This window comes from Lithobates pipiens, unplaced genomic scaffold (genome assembly GCF_037356315.1).
Source record: "Lithobates pipiens isolate NorthernLeopardFrog02 unplaced genomic scaffold, aLitPip1_a1.2 Scaffold_8, whole genome shotgun sequence".
NCBI classification, from domain to species: Eukaryota; Metazoa; Chordata; class Amphibia; order Anura; family Ranidae; genus Lithobates; species Lithobates pipiens.
In genome coordinates this window covers 593,376,078-593,393,142 of record NW_027507903.1, presented here as the reverse complement: position 1 = coordinate 593,393,142, position 17,065 = coordinate 593,376,078, and the positions used below count along the sequence as shown (strand labels likewise).

General features: G+C 45.7%; 1 long non-coding RNA gene across 1 annotated transcript in view; it reads right to left on the bottom strand.

The window, feature by feature from the left end:
• The window catches only part of LOC143961243 (uncharacterized), a 30,552-nt gene extending 23,399 nt beyond the window's left edge, over positions 1-7,153 (bottom strand). Inside the window, exons 1-2 of the long non-coding RNA XR_013270438.1 lie at positions 6,866-7,153; positions 6,612-6,775 (exon numbers count right to left, since the gene is read on the bottom strand). This is a non-coding gene — a long non-coding RNA (uncharacterized LOC143961243). The remainder of the gene's footprint in view (positions 1-6,611; positions 6,776-6,865) is intronic.
• Positions 7,154-17,065: the final 9,912 nt, after the last annotated feature.

Genomic DNA, 17,065 nt, shown 5'->3' with positions numbered 1-17,065 from the left:
TTTTCGCTTCATATATATGTTCACATCGTAACTGTTTAACTCTTATTTATGTTATTTGTCAACAATTGTTATAATTTATATTGGGCAAATCACACGGGTCATACATGTGATATTTGCACACATATGTTTTTCATTTTAGCGCAACACTTTCTTTTTACACGTTATCTTAACTAAAATATCCATTGTTAGCGTGTTAGCTGCTTTTTTGTTTTTGATAGCGCAGTGTTTTTGTTTTGATTTGAGGGCATGTGGCCTGGTACGGTTCAGGAGGGGGTGGGCTTTCTCGCCCCCCCCCCTCTTTTCCTGTGGCCTGCCAGGTTGCATGCTCGGATAAAGGGTCTGGTATGGATTTTTAGGGGGACCCCATGTCAATATTTTTTTTTTATTTGACGAGGGGTTCCCCTTAATATCCATACCAGACCTGAAGAGTCTGGTCCTTCAGGTCTGGTCTGGTCCGGACCTTCACAGGCATACTATAGACACCCCCAAGGTACGAAATTTAAAGGAATATTACACTTTTATTGTATCACTTTAATCATTATTAAAATCACAGCTCCCGAAAAAACGGCTGTTTTTTTTTTTTTTTTAAACTTTTTTTTGCATTGATCCATGTTCCCTGGGGCAGGACCCAGGTCCCCAAACACTTTTTAGGACAGTAACTTGCATATTAGCTTTTAAAATTAGCACTTTAGATTTCTCCCATAGAAATCTAAAGGGTGTTCCGCGGCTTTTGGAATTTGCTGGGAACACCCCAAATTGTTCACTGTTCACCAAACAGGCAATGTTCGTGTCGACTCGAACTCGAAGCTCATCCCTACTTTCTACTATAAAACATATCGAATAAATAAAATAAAAAAATCATCAATTTAGGCCAATATGTATTCTGCTGCATATTTTTGGTAAAGAAAATCCAAATGAGCATATATTGATTGGTTTGCACAAAGTTTATGGCATCTACAAACTATGGGATAGATTTATAGACTTTTTATTTATTTTTTTATATTTTTTTACTAGCAATAGCGGCGATCAGCAATTTTTAGCAGGACTGAGACATTGTGGCTGAAAAATCTTACACAAATTTTTTTTTTTGTTTTAAAGAAAGGACCCAAGACAGGGCAGGCAGCTTCCATTGCCAATTGGGTCTGTCAATTGGTCATTCAGGACTACGGTCTGAAACTAGAATTTTCATTATTCGGACATTCGGATGCATCCAAATTACTGAATTACAATGCTAACGAATTCAACGAAATTCGAATCAAATTCTAAAAATGACATTTTGGGGCCACGTATCTCGGGGTCCCTTATAACTAGAAACCCCAAGTTTGGTATGCAAACACAGTAGAACTAGCACTACAACATCTCCAAATTTTGAGTTTCTAGCTCCAAGTGACCCGAGTTACGGGGCCCCAAAGTCGGGTCGCAAAATGTCAAGCACTTTTCTGCAGCAGAGAATGACATTTTGCGACCCGACTTTGGGGCCACGTATCTCGGGGTCACTTAGTGCTACAAACCCCAAATTTGGTGATTTTGTATTGCTAGTTCTACTAGGGACCAGTGACACCAATACAGTGATCAGTGCTAAAAAAAAATGCACTGTCACTGTATAAATTACACTGTCAGGGAAGGGGTTACCATCAGGGCAATCAAAGGATTAAATGTGTTCCCTATGTGTGCTTTCTAACTGTGGTGGATGTGCTTTGACAAAAGGAAACCAGAGATCCATGTTTCTGCTTGGCAGAAACACAAGATCTCCATTTTCCTCTCTGGCAGAATGGCGGTCTGCCTTGTTTACATAGGCAGACTGCTCTCCTGTGAACGATTGCAGGTTGCCCGCTGACTGGCTCCGGCGGTGCACGCACACGCCTCTGAGCTGATCACAGGAATCACGTACAGGTATGTGATTTTGCGCTTAAGGGCCGCCCTGCCGCAGTATTTACATACCTCCCAACAATTTGAGATGGGAATGAGGGACACCTACTAACAAACCTATATAGACATAGGACACACTCCCTGACACACACCCTTAAAGGAGAATTAACCAAAAAAATGGTTAATTAAATCCAGAAGTGCTTTTTTTACCACTACTATTCCTTTATATTGGCTTTTAAAATGTACAAGTCCAGCAATTTAGAAATTGGATAAAAGGGTTAGTATTGGGAAACACTTTTTGAAAGATAAAAAGTAAATTTTATATACAGCTACAGTATCTCACAAAAGTGAGTACACCCCTCACATTTTTGTAAATAATGTATTATATCTTTTCATGTGACAACACTGTAGAAATGACACTTTGCTACAATGTAATGTAGTGAGTGTACAGCTTGTATAATGCCCTGTACATACGGTCGGACATTCCTGTACACACGGTCGGACATTCCAACGACAAAATCCATCAGATTTTTTCCGACAGATTTTGGCTCAAACTTTTCTTGCATACACACGGTCACACAAATTTGTCAGAACATCCGATCGTTCAGAATGCGGTGATGTAGAACACGTATGACGGGACTATAAACAGGCCAGTAGCCAATAGCTTTCATCTCGTAATTTATTCTGAGCATGCGTGGCACTTTGTCTGTTGGAATTGGCTAATTGGCTAATTTGTCTGTTGGAATTGGCTAATTGGGTTCATTTTGGACATTGTCACTTTGTTGCCAGCGGTTTAGACATTAATAGCTGTGTGTTGAGTTATTTTGAGAGGACAGCAAATGTACACTGTTATACAAACTGTACACTCACTAATTTACATTGTAGCAAAGTGTCATTTCTTCATTGTTGTCTCATGAAAAGATATAATAAAATATTTACAAAAACGTGAGGGGTGTACTCACTTTTGTGAGATACTGTATATGGATCAGACCAAAATGAGGGACAAATGAGGAGGAATGAGGGGCAGAGGAACATTGCTCCAAATCAGGGACAGTCCCTCAAAATCAGGGACAGTTGAGAGCTATGTATTTGTATGTAGGGTGATCCTTAAGTGGTTAATAAATGTTCGCTATGGCCAATTTTGCTAAAAAAATTGTATCATGGTGGTTTATGCAGTTTAGTTGGGGTAAAAGGGTCGGGGTAGGTTAGCGGGTAGGTTAGTGGTCATGATTATATTGGTGATGTGGTGCCTTAGTCACGCTGTTTTTCAAAAGAACAAGCTCTTGTACAGATGTATCAGTTTACAGGGACAAGACAAACCATTTACCGTATTTATCGGCGTATAACACGCGCCGGCGTATAACACGCACCCCAAGTTTAGGAGGGAAGTTTAGGGAAAAAACTTTTAGGAGGCAAGTTTAAGGAAAAAAACCTTACATTTTAAATGCCCATCAATGTAGCCTTCCACTGTCCCCCTGCAGCCCTACACTGTTCTCCTGTAGCCCTACACTGTCCCCCTGCAGCCTTCCACTGTCCCCCTGCAGCCTTCCACTGTCCCCCTGCAGCCCTACACTGTCCCCCTGCAGCCCTACACTGTCCCCCTGCAGCCTTCCACAAAATTGCAGTATGGTTAGTTTTAAATTTACCGCCGCCGCCATCTTCGGCTCCTCCCGCCGCAATCTTCGGCTCCTCCCGCCACCGCCGTCGAGATCTTCGGCTCCTCCCGCCGCCGAGATCTTCGGCTCCTCCCGCCACCGCCGTCGAGATCTTCGGCTCCTCCCGCCGCCGACATAGACCGAGCCGAGCCGAGGGTACTCAGCTACTCGGCTCTGCTCGCAGTAACGCCCCCGTCCCGTCCCTTGTTCTGGCTCCTGTGATGGACACAACACCGGGCCAATGGCGGGACGTAAAGGCTAGGAGGCGGGACTGGGCATGACTGAGAGTGGAGCCGAGTACACAGTACACTCGCCTCAGCTCGGTAAATGTCGGCGGCGCTCCACAGAGCGCAGATCGGCAGGGGGATAACACGCACCCATGATTTTCCCCCGATTTTAAGGGGAAAAAAGTGCGTGTTATACGCCGATAAATACGGTAACTGCTTCCCGACTGTGCTACAGCCAAAAGACAGCTACAACTCAGTCATCTAGTTCTGTGATCGGGGTAAAGGGCCAATCACAGCAGCCCTTTACCATGTGATCAGCTGTGTCCAATCACAGCTGATCACATGTAAACACACATGCCAGTTATCGGCGCATGGAGCCTAAAGCTGTATATGGCATTATAGAACATTATGAAACCTTATTCTGGAGTAAAATAAATTGCATATCTGTGCTTTACTTTTACATAATTGCTCAGCTTACATTTAGCAGCAATGCAGTGTAATTGATTTTCAACCCAAAAGAAAATTTGTAATATGTAGTTTTAAAGTGGTTGTATACTGACACTTTTTTTTTTTTTTTTAATACCCCTGTAAGGCAAAAGGCATAATGAGCAAGTATGCACCGCATACTATCTCATTTTGAAATACTCACCTTAGAACAAGGCGTCAGTAACTCACCTGGTCCACGCCATGGGAGATGACATGTTGCCTTGGCGTGTCTCTGTGAGTGGCTGGAGCCGCAATGTCATCACTCCCGTGTATGTGCATGGGAGACTTTCTTCTGGGCTTTCAGCCGAGATTCCCCTGTGCGCATGCGCTGCTGTAGTCAGTGGCTCATTGCAAGGGGAATATCTCCTAAACCGTACAGGTTTAGGAGATATTTTTTTACCCTACAGGTAAGCCTTATTATAGGCTTACCTGTAGGTAAAAGTTAAAAAATAGACTATACAACCGCTTTAATGTAGCAGTAATAAACCTTAAAGAGATAGTTCACCTTTACCAAAAACCTATGCAGATAAGGAGCACCTGTAGATAAAAAACAAACTGTGCAGCTTTGACCAAAGTTGAAGTCCTTACTATAGGTGTAGGTCAATTATGTGCCTCATGAAGATTGACTGAAAACCCACAGGGTTTACTTCCTCTTTAAATCTCTTCCTCCACATGGTTGTTATAATTGGATGATATGTAGCGCTTCCTGTACAGGGGGTAGTCCAGTTTCCAATAATCTCTATATAAAAGCAGCTCTCTGAGTAAGTTCTTGATAGTATATGTTTTTGAATATTTGAGCACCCTTCGTATCGTGTTATACACGCCCCCATGGTGACCAGTTGCTCCTTAGCACAGTGGTGTAGTGGATAGCACTTTCATCTAGCAGCAATAGGGTCACTGGTTCAAATCCCAACCACGAACACCATCTGCCTGGAGTTTGCATGTTCTCCCTGTTCCTGTGTGGGTTTCCTCCCACACTCCAAAGACATGCTAGTAGGTTAATTAGACCTTGTCTAAAAAATTGGCCTTAATATGTGTATGTGTTTGTAAGCATGTCAGGACCTTACAGGGTAAAGGACCACGCAAAGCCACAGATTGACTCTGGTGGCAAGAAAGCACCCTGAGGCGATTCAGTTCGCATAGGTAGCACCATACAAGTCAATCACTTACCTACTCTCTTGGTTGGTGGGCCCCTGACACCTTGCATAATCCTAGGCAACGTACATGCATGTGTTTTGTCTTATTTTTCTTGTATAATATGCTTAATATGATTGATATCTATGCTTATACTTATATATTTTTTGTTTATTTCTTTATTGTCTTGCTAGACACACTAATACAAGCTCCAGAAGAAGCGTGTAATTCCTATAATGCAAATTGAATGTGTGAAAACCTCCATCCAATTTGCATATGTCTGAACCTCCACTATCACAGGAGTGAGCTCTCAAACACTGAGCTCAGAACTACTGCATCAGGGGGGATAAATACATAGGAGGGGGGTTTGAATCAAAGAAAAAGCTCACTCCAGTGATGGTGGAGGTGAACAGTAGCTAGCAACAAGGCAGCACACTGAGTTGCAATCTCTGATGGGTTTACTTCCTCTTTGATTCCCTGCAAAGGTAAAGCATAATGGACTACTATGCATCGCATAGTAGTCCATTATGTGTCACTTACCTGACACAGGAGCCAACGATGTCACCGCTGTCCCCTGTAGTCCGGATCATCCATCTTCTCGGTGGGTCTCACTGCTCTGCCGCTGTCCTTCGACGAAGCCGCGATGACGTCACTCCCGCGCATGCGCACGGGAGCTGGCACTCTCGACATAACGCCATTGACAGCAGCACGCTCAGTGCATGCGCCGTAGACAGCGGTGCCTGTGTTTTGGCAAATATCTCCTAAACCGTGTAGGTTTAGGAGATATTCCTTGGACCTACAGGTAAGCCTTAATCTAGGCTTACCTGTAGGTCAAAGTGGTTTGTAAGGGTTTACAACCACTTTAAAGATCCTTGGATCAGGCCTGAATTGAGAAACTGATTGAATCCTAGAGAGGCCTATAGATAGAGAAATATTAAGCAAATCATAATATATAATTTTTATTATGTAAAGAGAATTATAGTAGATTTAAATTTAATGTAGCAATCATGTAATTCAAATATTACTAAATGAATTCTATCATTATTGTTTATTATTATTTGTATTCATTATTATATAATTGTGTTTGGAATATCACTAAATTGTCAAATTGTGGACATATAAACATATATATATCTCTGCTGTAGCAGAGTAAATGATAATTTAATATTGAATGTCATGAACTACTTATAAATCCATTGGTAAAATAGTTTATTCAAAAATTATAATAATAGAGGCTCACCACAGAAGAAGGCTGTAATGTAGCCTAAATTTCTTTTAGCTCTGCAGACATAAGTTCATAGGATCTCTGGATTAAGAGGCATAAGAGCGATACAGCATATAGCAGAAAGGGAGACCCCCACCAGGAGACAGCGTTGGGTAATTATTGTGAAGCCAGCAGAGCATCTGCAATCAGATTATAGAGCATATTAGATCCCAAGCAATACCATGATATCATTAACGATGTGCAAATAAACAAAATATCCCAGCGCTTACCCGTGCGTTCACCAGAATAATGTCAGCCGTGTAGTGTGCCCAGATGAGGTCAGCTGTGCAGAGCTCGCACAGAGCGTGCTATTAGTATACACGTCCCACTCATAGTCAACCAATCGGCTTACTAGCCGATGTGACGTCATCCGAACCGGCCGTAATGTCACTGCGCATGCACCCGACACAATGCGCCTACGCAACACGCTCAGCACAATAGTCGGCCGGACCCACGGAGCGACAAGGGATTGGCCACTGAGGCCGCAAAGCTCCACCCAGGCTGCTACAACAAGATGCACACATAAATTGCTTTTGTATGGGGCTAATCCCTTCAGCCACACGTCCAGTTGTAGCCAATTGACCAGTAGATTCAGTCGTAGGGTCACTCTCCTCTAATAGCAACATTAAATCTCGGAGGGCTCGAAAGTCCTCCATTGTGTAATTCTTCACTTGCTCAGAGATACTTTTATCTTGTAAAGATTGCTGGCGGTCTTTGTCGAAAAGGAATTTGTAAGTCAAGTTACGTGAGAAAAGATAGAGGTCCTTTATAGCTTCGTATTTATCGATATCCATCGAGGGACAAAAACTAAGGCCTAAGCGAAGGTCATCATTTTCTTCCTTCGTGAAGGTGTAAGGTGTAAGGTTTATAATATCCAAATCAGAGTATTGTTGTGAAAATATGGTTTTAAGCTATGTTGTATTAAATATGATGCAATAATAATTTAAACAATAAAGTTTATGATTTTACATTATTGATATTGTTTTGTCTATGGTGCCTAAAAAGTCAATAAGCCCCCTGCCGTTCTTTATTTCAAAGAGCTAGGAGAGTCCTCATGATGCAAAATGTGGATGTAACGTACATCATTCAAATGATTAAATGCGGTAATCCAGAAAAACTGTGGTGCAAAAGCACATCCAAGCCATATGATCAAAGTCAGTGGATAACAGAGCCTTAATCAGAAATATAGGCCATGTCCAGGCTATTCATTCAGAACAAAAAAGACTGCAGATAAACAGGTATAACTGGTGTAGGAGGATTCTTTTCATCAATGTCTATTATCCGAGGCCAGTCACTTCACTGGGCATATGGAAGTGTTTATTTATTTTATAACCACTTTAAAGCGGAGTTCCACCCTTCTGGGGGGGGAGGGGGAGGACAGGACACCTGTCTTTGACAGGTATCTTTTACCACTTCCGGGAGCCTCAGCCGCGGATATTGTTGTCACGGCTGGGGCTCCCTCCTCCTCCCTTCCCCAGCCACCGGGCCAGTAGGAGAGAAGAGTGGGCCTTGCACCTGCGTTGTAGGGTTCCCGGCGTGAAGCTGAAAGGTTACACTGCTGGGTTCCCTTACCCACAATGGCAGGGGCAGTGTAAGCATCAGCTGCGGGTGCCGACATTGCTGGACTACAGGACAGGAAAGTGTCCTATTATTAAAAGCCAGCAGCTGTAGTATCTGTAGCTACTGGTTTTAATTTTTGTTTGAGCGGAACACCACTTTAAGTTACTCCCACCCCTACAGCGGAAGCCGTCCTCTGGTAAATCATTCTATGCTGGGAATACTGCCTTACTTTAACAATGAAACATTACTGAGTGACATACCACTGCTAAGCTGTGCCATTGCCAAATATTCTGCTGTTGCAATACTGTCGCTTACTGAATGTACTTTCGCTGCCACGTTGTGCTTTATTGACTGTTCTCATGCAGCTATATGGACACTCGCAGTGGGTTATCTGAATGCCCTTTTCTGCACTACTAATAATGTAACCATTTCTGGTAATTCTACTTCAATATAAAAGAAAACATATAGCCTGTTGGATTGTGAGTGTGGTCTATCTCAAACTGGGTAAGTAGCAACCAAGAAATAGTACTTTATATTAAATAGCACCATCTAGGATGCAGTAATGGTAATGACCATGACCCATGTATTCAAGATATTGGCCACTACTCCCTTACCATCCTACCTCCCTTCCCCCTTTTACCCCCCCCCCCCCTTAACCAATAAATAGACCACACAGGAGTTTGGAATATGAATGGCCATAGCAGCCTTTATTAACAAATATTCAAACCAAAACTTAAATAACTTTTATAAAAATATATATCTCTCTATATATAAACTATATATACACAACACCAGTTTTTGTAACGGCAATTTCAACTCCCGGTCTTTGATATTACACCGACTTCACCATTTTCCAGTACACTGCGGGACAACATTATACCAACATTATACCACCAGGCCTGCGGCCGTTTATCAACCCGGAGACAACCCCCTTTCCCGCAGTGCAACCAAACCCGTATTCCAGCCTACCCTTTCACTGAAATACACCAAAAGGGGGCACATACCACCTATGTGCCCCCCCACACTTCCATCACCTCAGTTTCTTGCCACCATCAAAGACCAAAGACACCGCCACAGCCCGCAAGGATGACCCCCTTAGACTTAAGGGCCCCTCCAAACCCATAGGGCCTGTTCAATCCCCTCTTGCAGGCCTAACGCCCAAAGATCAGTCCCTACTGCCAATAAGTGGACACCACTTAACCTCCAACTCCATGTGGCGAATAATCAAACCCCCATTTCTCGCTACAAATCTGCCCAGGACCTTATATACGTGCTTTATTTAGCCTGACCACCGATCTGGCCATCCGCCATGCAGTACGTGCGGTGATGTCTGACCAGACCACCACCATCCCTGTGAAGCAGCAAAAAATCGCACTTGACATCAGCAATGAGGTCTCTGGTAGACCTAACCCCCAAGTCATTTCCTCCCACAAGCAGCACCAACACGTCCGGTGGCCTGTCCAGGCTAGCGTACCGTTGCACTTCCGGCACCACTCTACTCCATTTTATCCCAGGGATCCCCAACCACCTAATGCATGCCTCACTGCAATAAATCCCCAGCTGCCTGCCCTCCGGCCTGACATCTGCTCTCCTGGCTCCCCAAAAAACATAAGAATGTCCTAGGATCCAGACGAGGCGTGTGTAACCTCCATCTGAAATGACAAAACAAAACAATCTAACAACCGCCACCAACACCCCCAATCTACCCTCCCCCAACATACATACCACCAGTCCCACCTCACACCCTGAAAGTGCCCTCTTTTTTAATTTTTTTATGAGAAACCTTCAGACAACAAGTGTGGGCATACGTAAGACCTGAACCATCTGGACTCCCACCTCCCAATCCTCTTGACTGCTGCCTCATCCAATCCACATCTGGCAGCCTCCTTGGCCGCCCCAATGCGGAAGGAGTGTGAGGCAAATTGTGAACTCTCTAGCCCCCCCCGCCTGCAGGCACTTCCGAAACACCACCACAAATTGAAACCTAGATAAAAAGGTCCCATCACTATGTACCAGAAACGGGCCATCCCCTTGAGGTGTAACCTGCACAAACTCTGCCACCACCTGCACCGGACAGACTGCAGACCCCGGTAACGCATACAACCATATATCCACCCCCTTACCCACTTGATCCCTCTTAGATCTGCGTAGCTTCAACAGGACCCAGTTCCACATCCTGCTACAACAGGCTCCCCTCCACCTTTTTCGCCGGACTGACTAACTCCCCTACACGAAATGCTCCAAAAAATGCGAGCTAAAAAGGCGCTCGAAACAACCACACTTCGTACCCCGACTCGCATAGCCCACCCAATTTGTCACAAATGACTTGAAGAATAGAAAAGACACCGGTCATCTCATATCCCTCTGTGTCTGACCTTTCCGGTACCCATTCAGGGCTTGTTATACCCAAAATCCTTTTGTAAAGTCCTGCTCGCCTTGAAGCTTAAACCAAAACGCCAAGGCTGACAGCCTGCACTCAATGGACGATATCGACCCCAACCTTTCCATCTGTCTAGACACAAAGTATAGAACCAAGAGACCCTGATCACCCCCCCCCCCAGCTCGGCCACCGCCAGCCGTTTGAAATCTAACCACTCCTGCCACACTCTATTGTAGGCCGACCAAGTAGTTACGCTCACCGACCTCCTGATCCATCCTGCGGCGACTCCAATGCTATCTCCCAAAGCCATCCCGGACATGGGAGTCCTTCCTTTTCCATGGCCGGAGCCAAGAGCCTGAATCTCTTCCACTGAAACCGAGACAAAGAATCGGCCAAGTTATTGTCCACGCCCGGAATATGGACGGCATACAAAAAAAGTTCAGCTGTAAACACCGTAACACCAAGTGGGGCAGCAACCGGATCACCGACTGAGAAGACGCTACCCGATTGATCACCTGCACCACCACCATGTTATCGCAGTTCAACCTGATCTTCAAATTCCAACAAGCCGTACCCCATAATTCCACCACTAGCACCACCGGAAACAACTCCAGCAGCACCAAGTTCCACGTGAACCCTGCTTCCACCCACGACCGCGGCCAAGCCTCCGCACTCCACTGACCTTGGAAGAAAGCCCCGTAGCCAGTAGACATGTGCAGAGTAAAATATTTTGTTTCGAAATTTCGTTTTCGTCCGAAAAATTAATTTATTTAGTTACTCCCGAAATTCGTTTTTATTTATTTTGTTTTTCATTCAAAAATTGCATTCGTCCGAAAATCCACATGAATTATGGTCGAATCTGTCTTTGAAGGCTTATGGTGTCTGTCGAATGTATAAAGAAGATTCGACTGAGCTAGTATATAGCATACTTCGTGTGAACCCTATTAAAGTCTATGGGACTCCAACTTTCAAAATCTAAAGTGCTAATTTTAAAGGCTAATTTGCAAGTTACTGTCCTAAAAAGTGTTTGGGGACCCGGGTCCTGCCCCAGGGGACATGTATCAATGCAAAAAAAACTTTTAAAAACGTCAGTTTTTTCAGGAGCAGTGATTTTAATAATGATTAAAGTGAAACAATAAAAGTGTAATATTCCTTTAAATTTCATAGCTGGGGGGTGTCTATAGTATGCCTGTGAAGGGGCGCATGTTTCTGGTGCTTAGAACTGTCCCTGCACAAAGTGTCATTTATGCAGGAAAAAAACTCCTTTACAATCACTCGCAGCTATTATGAATTGTCGGCTCCGTAATACAGAGAACACTCATTGAAAGTCTTGATAAAAAAATAAATAAATAAATAATTTAAAAAAGCGTGGGGGTCCCCCAAATTCGATTACCAGGCCCTTCAGGTCTGTTATGGATATTAAGGGGAACCCCGCGTCAAATTAAAAAAAAATTGACGTGGGGGTCCTCCTAAAAATCCATACCATACCCTTTATCCGAGCACACAACCTGGCAGGCCGCAGGAAAAGAGGGGGGGATGAGAGAGTGGCCCCCCTCCCTCCTGAACCGTACCAGGCCACATGCCCTCAACATTGGGAGGATGCTTTGGGGGCCTGTGACCCCTCAAAGCACCTTGTCCCCATGTTGATGAGGAGAAGGGCCTCATCCCCACAATCCTGGTCGGTGGTTGTGGGGGTCTGCGGGCGGGGGGCTTATCAGAATCTGGAAGCCCCCTTTAACAAGGGGACCCCCAGATCCCACCCCCCTGTTTGAAATGGTAAGGGGGTACAAAAGTACCCCTACCATTTCACAAAGAAAGTGTAAACAATAGTTAAATAAGACAAACACACTTTTGAAAAATTCCTTTATTAAAAATAAAAAAAAATAAAAAAAAGATTCCAGCGGTGGTAATTCACTCTTGCTATCCAGCGATGGGGATTCCGGCGGCCTGACGTTTGTTATATGCGGAGGGCGGGGCCACCCGTCACCTAACCCCCGCCCCCCTCTGACGCAAGGGGAAACCCGGGCTTCCCCGTTACGTATGGGTGACCCCGCCCCCTCTGATGTAACGGAAACCTGCCTGTGTTACATCAGAGGGGTGCTTGGTCACCCATACGTCACGGGAACCCCGGGTTTCCCCTTGCGCCAGAGGGGGGCGGGGTCAGGTGACGGGTGGCCCCGCCCTCCACATATAACAAACGTCAGGCCGCCGGAATCCCCGCAGTGTCTCCTCTGTGGAGACAGAAGATGGATGGATTTGCTGCGCTGATTCAGATGAGCCATCGCTGGACCCCGGAGAGATGATCATCCGTCGCTGGATAGCAAGAGTGGATTACCACCGCTGGAATCTTTTTTTTATTTTTTTTTATTTTTAATAAAGGAATTTTTCAAAAGTGTGTTTGTCTTATTTAACTATTTTTTACACTTCCTTTGTGAAATGGTAGTGGTACTTTTGTACCCCCTTACCATTTCAAACAGAGGGGGGGCCAGGATCTGGGGGTCCCCTTGTTAAAGGGGGCTTCCAGATTCTGATAAGCCCCCTGCCGCAGACCCTCACAACCACCAGCCAGGGTTGTGAGGATGAGACCCTTCTCCTCATCAACATGGGGACAAGGTGTTTTAAGGGGTCACAGACCCCCAAAGCATCCTCCCAATGTTGAGGGCATGTGGCCTGGTACGGTTCAGGAGGGAGGGAGAGCCGCTCTCTCGTCCCCCCTCTTTTCCTGCAGCCTCCCAGGTTGCGTGCTCGGATAAAGGGTCTGGAATTGATATTTAGGGGGAACCCCACGTCAATTTTTTTTTTTAATTTGATGCAGGGTTCCCCTTAATATCCATACCAGACATGAAGGGCCTGGTAATTGAATTTGGGGGACCCCCATGCTTTTTTTTAAATTTTAAAATGTTTTTTTTTTTATCAATGACTTTCAATGAGTGTTCTCTGTATTACGGAGCCGACAATTCATAATAGCTGCGAGTGATTTTAAAGGACTTTTTTTCCTGCATAAATGATACTTTGTGCAGGGACAGTTCTAGGCACCAGAAACATGCGTCCCTTCACAGGCATACTATAGACACCCCCCGCCTACGAAATTTAAAGGAATATTACACTTTTATTGTTTCACTTTAATCATTATTAAAATCACTGCTCCCGAAAAAACGTCCGTTTTTAAAACTTTTTTTTTGCATTGATACATGTCCCCTGCGGCAGGACCCGGGTCCCCAAACACTTTTTAGGACAGTAACTTGAAGAATCTTTTCTCTCTGTCAAATCTTTTTTCTCTGTCGAATATTTTCTCTATATAATCTTGGACTAATAGAGGTAAGGTTAGGCGCATTCGACCACAAGTTCTATAGACACAGATTGTTATTGTCAGAGTCACGTTGAATCTCCTATTCTATATCGAACTGTTGTAACAATGAAAACGAAAATAAAGCATTTATTTATGTCGGATCTTTCGTTTTTCAGATTCTGTGCTTTGGTTATCGTTTGTCAAAACGAAACGAAAATAGCTGAAATTCAGACGAAAATGCATTCGGACGAAAACGAATGCACATGTCTAGTAGCCAGTGGCCCCGCCGCATCTGTCACCAGCTCCAGGTCAAAATTACTTACCGGTCCATCCATCCACACCGACCGGCCATTGTACGCCTCCAGAAACGTATGCCAAACCTTCAGGTCCTCCTTATGCTCCCTGGTCAATCTCACAAAATGGGTCGGAACCTGCACCCCCGTGGTAGCTGCCGACAGCCGCCGGCAGAAAACCCTCCCCATCGGAAAAATCCGGCAGCGAAATTCAACTTGCCCAAAACCGACTGCAACTTCCAAAGTTGCACCTTCTTCAGCCCCACCATCTCCCGCACCTCTCGCTTGAGCCCTTCCACCTTGTCAACCGGCAACCGACATTCCATGGCACCTGTATCTTTTTCAATGCCCAAGAAACTCAGCACCGTCGCTGGACCTTCTGTCTTGTCTGCCGCCAGCGGGACCCCGAACTTCTCCGCAACGTGTTGCAACGTGGCTAAGAGGATCACACACACATTGGAGGAAGGGGGGCCCACCACCAGAAAGTCGTCCAAATAATGGATGACCGATACCCAGCCAGACACATCCCTCACCACCCATTCCAGGAACGAACTGAACATTTCAAACAAGACACAGGAGATGGAGCAGCCCATGGGCAAACAGCGATCCACGTAAAAACTATCTTGCCAAAAACACCCCAAAAGGTGAAAGCTCTCCGGGTGCACCAGCAGCAGCAGGAATGCCGACTCAATGTCTGATTTCACCATGGTAGCCCCCCGCCCATAGTGTCTCACCCAACCCACCACAGCGTCAAAGGAGGTGTACGACACCGTGCAGGCCTCGGGGTCAATGGCGTCATTCACCAAACCCCCCTTCGGAAAGGAGAGACGATGGATAAGTCGGAAACTTGTTCGGTTCCTTCTTAGGCACCACCCCCAAAGGTGACACCACCAAATCCGGTAAATCCTCTCAGAAAAAGGCCCACCCATCCTCTCCAAAGCCACCTCCTTCGCCAACTTCTCAGAAACCACCTCCAGATTTTGCAGCGCAGACTTCAAATTCCTCGCCAATGGCGGAACCAATGAACAGGGAATACTAAAACCCACCGAAAATCCCTCCACCAGTACCCGCGCCACCTCCTTGTCTGGGTACCTACTTAGGATAGGTCGCATCCTCCCCACCTTCACTGGAGTTGTCCCTCTTGTAAGCAGGCTCCCCGACACGCTTGCCTTTTTTGAAGCAACGGGACAGTGGGTGATTACCCCCGCAACCGGAGCATGCGTGCCTGAAACGAAAGGACCCCCCATTAAATTGACAGCACCCCCCCCCCATTTCAGTCCAGCCAGAAGCCCGGAGGTGGGATTTCCTCCGGCCCCCCCTTGAAAAAACTGATTCGGGGCCCTCACCGACGACATCAATCGCATCCAGAGGCTGATGTCCTTATGGTCCCATCTGATATCCGGATGAACAGCTCTCCTCTGCCTAAACTGCTCGTCATAGCGCAGCCATGCCGTACCCCCGTACACCCTATAAGATTCCCCAATGGCGTCCATATAACAGAACAATGCAGAGCATTGTTCCGGGGACTTCTCACCTATCACGCTGGCCATAATGGCGAACGCCTGCAGTCAGTTCGTGAACGTTCAGTAAATTCTCCTCATCCTCCTTCTTAGAGTCAATGGGCTTAACCCTGTCCAAGTTAAACTTCTCGAGGGGCAGCAGGGAAAATATCTCCACATACTCACCCTTGCCAATCTTGTCCCTCACCTCCGGCTTCAGGTGTGCGCCCAGCGGATCCTTGTAGCATACGTACACCTCACACTTTGCTGCATCAGCCAGCCGAACCACATCGATCCTCGCCGTCGACGTAGTCTCCACAGCCTTCACTGAGCCAAACACTGACGCCGCAGCTGCGGGTTCCACAGCCGCCACACTCGTCTTCGCCTGTGCCCTTACCACCTGTGGTGTCCCCTCCGAATTCGGCACAACGCCCCCCCCCCCCCCCCCCAGACCGTACCGACCTCCTGCCATATACTCACCCCCATTTGCGCACTCGCCACAGCAGCACCCCTCTGACCCCCGACCCAGGGAGCACCACTGGTACAGCATCCGCAAAACGCTGAAGCAATTCTTTCAGCCCCCCCAAAAACGCTTGCAAAGGCTCCTGTGCATAAAGACTGCACTATCAGAAGCTCAAGTACCTCACAGCCCTCAAACAGGGACTGGAACCCTGGACCATCAGATTAAAAGTCTGATGCTATAACGACTGAGCTATCCGGGCTCCGGAAATACATCCTCCAGAAGAGTCAAAGCTGCTTGAATCTTGACATATATGGTGGAAAAAGAGCATTCAGCCTGAAAGCACAAGTATTTGGCTTGTCCAGGCTGGCCAATCGTCCTCTCCCGTTTAATTTTCTAGGACAGGTTGAAGCTAAAAGGGAGAATCTAACCTGTAAGCATGCAGATAGGGTCCAGTCCAGTTTCTGGCTTACTTTTACCTACACGCCAATTGGGATGAGCCGAACACCCCCCCCCCCGGTTCGGTTCGCACCATAACTTTCGAACGGACCCCAAATTCGTACAAACTTTAGAACCCCATTGAAGTCTATGGGACTCGAACGTTCGAAATTAAAAGTGCTAATTTTAACGGCTAATATGCAAGATACTGTCCTGAAAAGGGTTTGGGGAGTTGGCTCCTGCCCCAGGGGACATGGGTCAATGCCTAAAATGTTTTTAAAAATGGCCGTTTTGGCGGGAGAACTTATTTTAATGACAATTAAAGTGAAAAAAAAAGTGAAATATTCCTTTACATATGGTACCTGGGGGGTGTCTGTAGTATGCCTGTGAAGTGCCACGTGTTTCCCGTGTTTAGAACAGTCCCTGCACAAAATGACATTAAACGGAAATAACATCATTTAAAACTGCTTGTGGTTTTAATGTTATATCTGGTTCCTGCAATATGGTTGAA